Genomic DNA, 6000 nt, shown 5'->3' with positions numbered 1-6000 from the left:
CAAGCACATCGGGCACTCAGCAAGTGTATAAATAAGTAAATGACTCAAATGAGGCTCCTTATCCTGCCGTTCTTTGGATGGCACCGCCTTAGTAACGTCTGCAAGCACCAGCCTCATCCTCAGGAGGAAGGCAGAGCCTGGTGCCATGGCCCAGGCGCTGGGATGCTGCTGCAGCATCACCCACCCCCAAAAGCTGGAGCATCCCTGTCCCCTCCCCACTGCTGCCATGGGGATGCCGGGGACCAGGGGGAGAGAAACCCCTTGCAGCTGCAGCACTGCACCCCCCCTCCACCCTCCCCGGGTAAAAAATTTACTGCCTAAAAAGTTGACACGTCAAATCACAAAAGGACCAAAATGTGGCTTCAAAACCAAACTTGTTTTTCTACATCCCGGCTCATTAGTGGCACAGAGCAAGAAAGCAACAAGCAACCCATTTAAATTGTAGATTCTGACCTTTACGCTTAAGATCTTTTCAGACATCCTGTTTACAGCTTTTTTGTGCTGGCACTTCATAATCCTCAAAATGAGATTTTATGCAGCTTTTTTTGACTATTATAATGCACCACATCCTCTTTTTTTTTTTTTTTTTTTCCTCCTGAGACAGGCTGGGTAATTAGAAGTTTCTGAAAAGACCCATAAATGAGGGCTGCAGCCTGCTGCCTTGGCAGGGAGGAGGGGATGGCTGCTCCAGTGTCCCCACGGCAGCGGGGACCCGGCGTTCACCCCGAGCCCTTCCACAGTGAAAGTCACCCCGGTGCCCGGGCACCGCGCGCCGTGGGCTCCGCTCCCCCGGATCAAGCCGTCTGCAGAAACCTCAGCAGTCGCTTTTGGCTCAAAACCCGCCGGCCCTGACGTAGGGATTTATTTGATGTACTTGGGGACACTTAAGGCCAATGTCAAAAGTCCCCTGGCAATAACCTCGAGGTCTTTGCGGTGAAAAAAAAAAAAAAAAAAATCACCCTTCCAGCCCTGTAGAACTGGGTCCTTCTGGTGCAGCATCGCCGGGAGCCACTCAGGCTGCTGAGAGCGATTTGGAGCAGCTTCATTTACGTCAGGGTCAATAAGGAAAATAAATCTGATGTTTCAGGACGATCCCTGATTGCTCTTGGGACAAGCCTAGCCCTGAAAAAGCAAAATAAAACAGTCTTTGAAAGTTGTTTTTGTGAGCGCTATTGTAAACCAATGACTCTAAATTTTGCCTCGCACACATCAAAATGGCTGTTGAGTGGCTCGTCTGCCAGAACTGGCCAAATTCTTGTTCCTCTGGCCTGTGGGCTCTGCAAAATCCCCCCCCGGCATGTGCTGGCATTGCTCGGCAGCTTCCCTCACCGCTGCCTCTCGCCTGCCTGCAGCACCCTCCGTGCATACTCCAGCCCAGGGTGCAGGAGAGGGTGTAAAGAAAAGCCAACAAGGTATTTGCAGGAAGCAAACTTTGTTCTGATGGACTCTCGTCCAGGGGGAAGGTCCCGTGCAGCCCACTGGGAGATGTGGAATATTTGTGAACATCCCTCTGGGGAGCTGCGGAGGAGACACCTCTGGTTTTACAAAATGCAAGGCAGAATCGCTGGGTTTGTGGGGAAAACGGGACCGTTTGGAAACAGGGAAAGGCCTTGGGTGGTGGGATCCACCGACCCAGCGTGGGGGTCTCCGGGCAGGGGACTGCGTGGCTGCTGCTGCTGATGTCAGCTGATGACAGGTCTTGGCTGCTTGAAGAAAAGCCTGCCGAAAGACGGGATCATGAGGCTTTTAAAAGATCCAACAGGAGAAAAGCGTGCCAAGAGACCAAAGCTTCGAGACTTCCAAAAGACCCCACAGGAGGAGGACGAAGACCCAAGCATCTCAAAGGACCCAATGGAGAAAAAGCAGGACAATCATCTGATGAGAGAGGATTGGTTAAAGACGGTGGCACAGAAGTATAAAAAAACCTCTGGTTTTTTGAACTCAGGGTGCGTGTGGCAGAGTTGCGGCTCTCCATGCACCCAGCGCTGCTTTGCCTATTGCTTCCCACCCTAAATTGATTGAACCCAAATAAAAAATATATATTTTTATAAAAATTGGCTTTGTCTGATTATAACAGTTTGGAAGCAGGGAAAGCCCTTGGGTGGTGGGATCCACCGACCCAGCGTGGGGGTGTCCGGGCAGGGGACTGCGTGGCTGCTGCTGCCGATGTCAGCTGATGACAGGTCTTGGCTCCAACCCCCCCCAGTCGGCAAAACACGCTGCTGGGGCGTTTGCATGGCCAAACCCAAGAAACTGAGTACGGGGAGGATAAAAATAGTACAAAGAGCTCTTCAGCCCCCAGCGTGGAGCTGAGGCAGCACTCGCCAGCCTGGTTTCCTATGGAAACAAGGCGCCGTGGTCCATGTGCCTGCCTGCGGCGGCCTGCGGCGGTTGGGGATGGCTCCCTCGCACGTGGGTGCTCTCGACGGCACCTGGACGCAGCTGAGGCCGCAGTTTGCCTCGGCGGGGACAGCAGCAGGATCCATCCCTCCCCTCAGCCTCTGCCTCCCCGAAAATCCCGGCCTCCCCGCTCGGCTGCCGGCGGGACATTGGGATCCCCAGACCCCAGCAAATCGCACCCACTGAGGGCAAATGGCTCGGGGTCCCCCCCGCGCCCCCGGGGGCACCCAGAAAAATGCCGCCCTCTGAGCCCGTCCCCCCCGCCTTCAGCCAAGGTGCTTGCGGGAGAAAGGTCCCACGGAAGGTTGTTGCCTTAAGCCCGTTAAGGCAGCGGGATTTTCTCTAGATCCTTTTTTAATTATCTCCTGACCCGGAGGGACTCGGTGTGTGCTGCGGGGGGGGGCGGGAGGCAGGCGATGGGGCTTCCCGCTGCCCCCACACACCTTAAAAATCCCCCCAAACGCCAACAAAGGGTGTGGGGGGAACCCCCTCTCACCTTAATCGCTTCACAGTTGTCATTTTTTTTCCGACTCCCCGAGTCAGGAATTTTTCAAATTCGTTTTTCGTTGATCTGATACAAATATGTATAAATATATTGGTTTTAATTTTTAGATAGGTATCTTTATATAATTATATTTTTATATATCTTTGCAAGATTATATTTATCCATTATTTATTTATATGTTGATATGTGAATATATATTATTTATTGTATACCAATACGCAGTATTATAAAAAATTACATCTACACATTATTTATTATACGAGATGGCATTATTTATAATTATTTTTATATATCATAAATAGATTTTTTTTTTTTTTTCTTGCTGGCCCCGTTCACTAAATCTCTGGCTGGACCCGAGTGCCGGGGCTCGGGGCAGGGCTGGGGGCGCATCCCGGGGGTTGGGGGGGGGTATGTGGGACACACACACACACTCCGCACCCCTCACCCTCGAGCTACACCGGCGGGGCCGGGGCTGACCGGGAGCCGTTTCTCCATCACCAACCTCGTTCCTAAACACGAGAAAAAAAAAAAAAAAAATTAAATAATAAAAATCTTGAGGCGTTGATGCGGGCGGCGGCGCGGGGCCGGGAGGGAAGGGGTTAAGCGCAGGCAGCGCTGCAGGCCGGCGGAGGGAGCGGAGCCGCAGCGGGGCTGGATGGAGCCGTTAAGTAACGGCGCCCGGGAGCGGCCCCGGGCAGAACCGAGCGGCAGCCGCCGCGCCGGGCCGCCCCCCCCCGCCGCCCCCCCCAGCCCCGGCCGGTATGAGCCGAGCCCCGGCGGCGGGGCAGGGCCGGCGGGGGCCGAGCCGCAGTGAGCGACCGGCGGACACCCCCCCCCTCCCCGGTTCCACCCCCCCACACCCCCCCACACCCCCCCGATGGAGCGGCGGCGGCGGCGGCGGCGGCCGGGGAGAGCGGCCGGTGCGGGTAGGAGGCGGCGGGGGGGGCTGCGCCGGCAAGTTGGGGGGAAGCGGGGGGGCAACCGCGCTGCAGGCGGGGGGAAAACGGGTTAAACACGGGGGGGGGGGTAAAGATTTAAAATAATCTTTATAAAGGGAGGGGGGGTGGGGGGGGGTGTAGGGTGCGGGGAAGTTGGGGAGGAGGTGGGAGAGCCCGCCGCCCCCCCGGGGGTTAAGGATGCTTTGCGGGAATTTTGTTAATAATTGTCGCCTTGGCAGAGATTTTTCGCTCTGTATCGCGCTGCTTGCGAAAGGGTTCGGAGAGGAGCGGGAGACAGGCGGGGAGAGAGCTCTTCCTCCTCCTCCTCCTCCTCCTCCTCCTCCTCTTCCTCCTCCCGAGACTTTGTGCAGGAGCATCTCAGCAAGGGAAATGGGGAGAGATGGCAATCCTTCCAAAGAGCCCTCCCCTGTTTGTTTTCTTCTTTCGATCTCCACGCTGACAACTTATTGGAATATTTTAATATAAAGTTAAAATTAAAAAAAAAAAAAACAACAACAAAAAAACCCATCTGCAGAAAAAGCAGAGGCAGTTGGAGAACGGCGTGAAGGTTACCTTGAGCTGAGCATTAGAAAACATTTCTTCCGTGACGGCAGGATTAAATAAAGTTTCTTGGCAATCCGGAGCTGGGGAGCCCAATCCGCCAGTGGGGACCAAGCCCTCGGCCTTGGGGTGCCACCACCCAGCCTGGCCCTGGCCCACCTGCACCCTCCCACCCTGCGAGGGCCGTAAGCTTCCCCTGTCGGGGGATTTGCCCCGAGTTTACAGCGGCTGCCCCTTCCCTGGGCTCGGGAATCTGCCGGCCTGGCAGGATGGCGAGTGCGGGCTGGTCCCCGCCATGGCTAAGCACGAGGCGCTCCTCCTCCGAGCTGGGGTTCGTTAGCGATTATTATTAATTTCTTGCATGCCCGTGAGAGGAGGGGGTTGCGTGGGCCTGGCTGGGGGCAGCGGTGTGTGCCCGGGGAGAATTCCCCGGGGGGTTTTGCTCAGGGTTTGGGTGGCTTTCCCAGAGCCCGGGTGCCGGGTTCACCCCTGCCCAAATCTCACCCCTGGCTTTAGGGTCCCTGATGCTCTCGACCCCTCGAGCCCAGCCAGAGCCTGCGGCTGCTTTTCCTCTCCCAGAGATAAAAGGAGCCTGGTCCGTCCCGGGGGATCTTTTCCCCCAGCTCTGGCAGCAGACGGGGGTGCCACCAGCCCCGCAGTGCCCCAGCGAGCTGCTCTCGCTCTCACCCTGGCCACTAGCCCGTGGGCTCCAGCCAGGCTGGGACGGGGTTACCTCCCCCCCGCCTTCCAGCTGCACCGTGCTCTGAGGTTTCCTTCGCCGCTATTTCCCTTTCATGCTCGCTGCAGCCTCATGTTGGAGCCAAACCTCTGCCCGGCACCGTGTCCCCCACACAAGGCTGGGCTGGGTCCCCAAGGCCACCCCCCGGCCCTCCACCCTCCCACCCAAAGTCTTTCCAGGTCTGAGGCAGGATCCCCTCTCTCCCAGCTTTGCCCCGTGGGGGGTTACAGCCTCCCTGGGGGTTCAGCATCTCTCCCAGCTCTGTCCCTGCTGACCAGCAGACCCCAGGAAGGCTTTGACTTCTTCTAACCCCCCCCCAAATCCTCAGTCCCCCCAAGCTGTGCAGGGAGCTGGCTCTGGTCGGGGTTAGAAATCTCTGTGCTTTGGGAACTCCTTCGTGTTGTCCCTTTGGAGCCAAGAGCTCAGCCTGGGATGGGGGGATGAGCATGGGGCAGGGGGACACCACTCACCGCTGCTCCATCGCCCCGGGTGGGATGGGGATCTCTGGGACCCGAGGGACAGTGTGGGGGGACCCCGGGGGTTACATCAGGGGGTCGGGGTGTGATGTGGGGAGCCACCTGCTCTCGCTGTGGAGCTGCAGTGATCCCCGGGCATCCCCCGAGCTGTGGGGGGCGCTGCCCCTGAGGCGGGGCTGGGGCTTTCCCTCTCAGCTGGGTGTTTTTCAGGAAGCTCTCCAAGAAAAAGCCTGGGATGTGCTGGGTTTTCTGCGGTGTGCAGGGGTCCGGCAGCATTGCCAGGGGGGGCTGGGGGGAGATGGCTGCTGTGTGACACCTCCATCCCATGGGGACAAGCAGGGGCAGTCACTGTCCCCTGCCCTGCTCACCCGCTCCCAGCCC

The 6000-nt window shown here is 57.3% G+C and overlaps 1 protein-coding gene across 2 annotated transcripts in view; it reads left to right on the top strand.

The window, feature by feature from the left end:
- Positions 1-3431: 3431 nt before the first annotated feature.
- The window catches only part of WSCD2 (WSC domain containing 2), a 30964-nt gene continuing 28395 nt past the window's right edge, over positions 3432-6000 (top strand). The window contains exon 1 of one of the 2 annotated variants that reach the window (XM_074921384.1): positions 3432-3831. The gene's annotated coding sequence lies outside the window, so the exon portion shown is untranslated. Of the gene's footprint in view, positions 3832-4711; positions 4736-6000 lie in introns of those variants that run through there. The other variant, XM_074921385.1, reaches the window with a different exon arrangement.

This window comes from Athene noctua, chromosome 17 (genome assembly GCF_965140245.1).
Source record: "Athene noctua chromosome 17, bAthNoc1.hap1.1, whole genome shotgun sequence".
NCBI lineage: Eukaryota > Metazoa > Chordata > Aves > Strigiformes > Strigidae > Athene > Athene noctua.
This window is presented reverse-complemented; position numbering and strand designations above follow the sequence as displayed.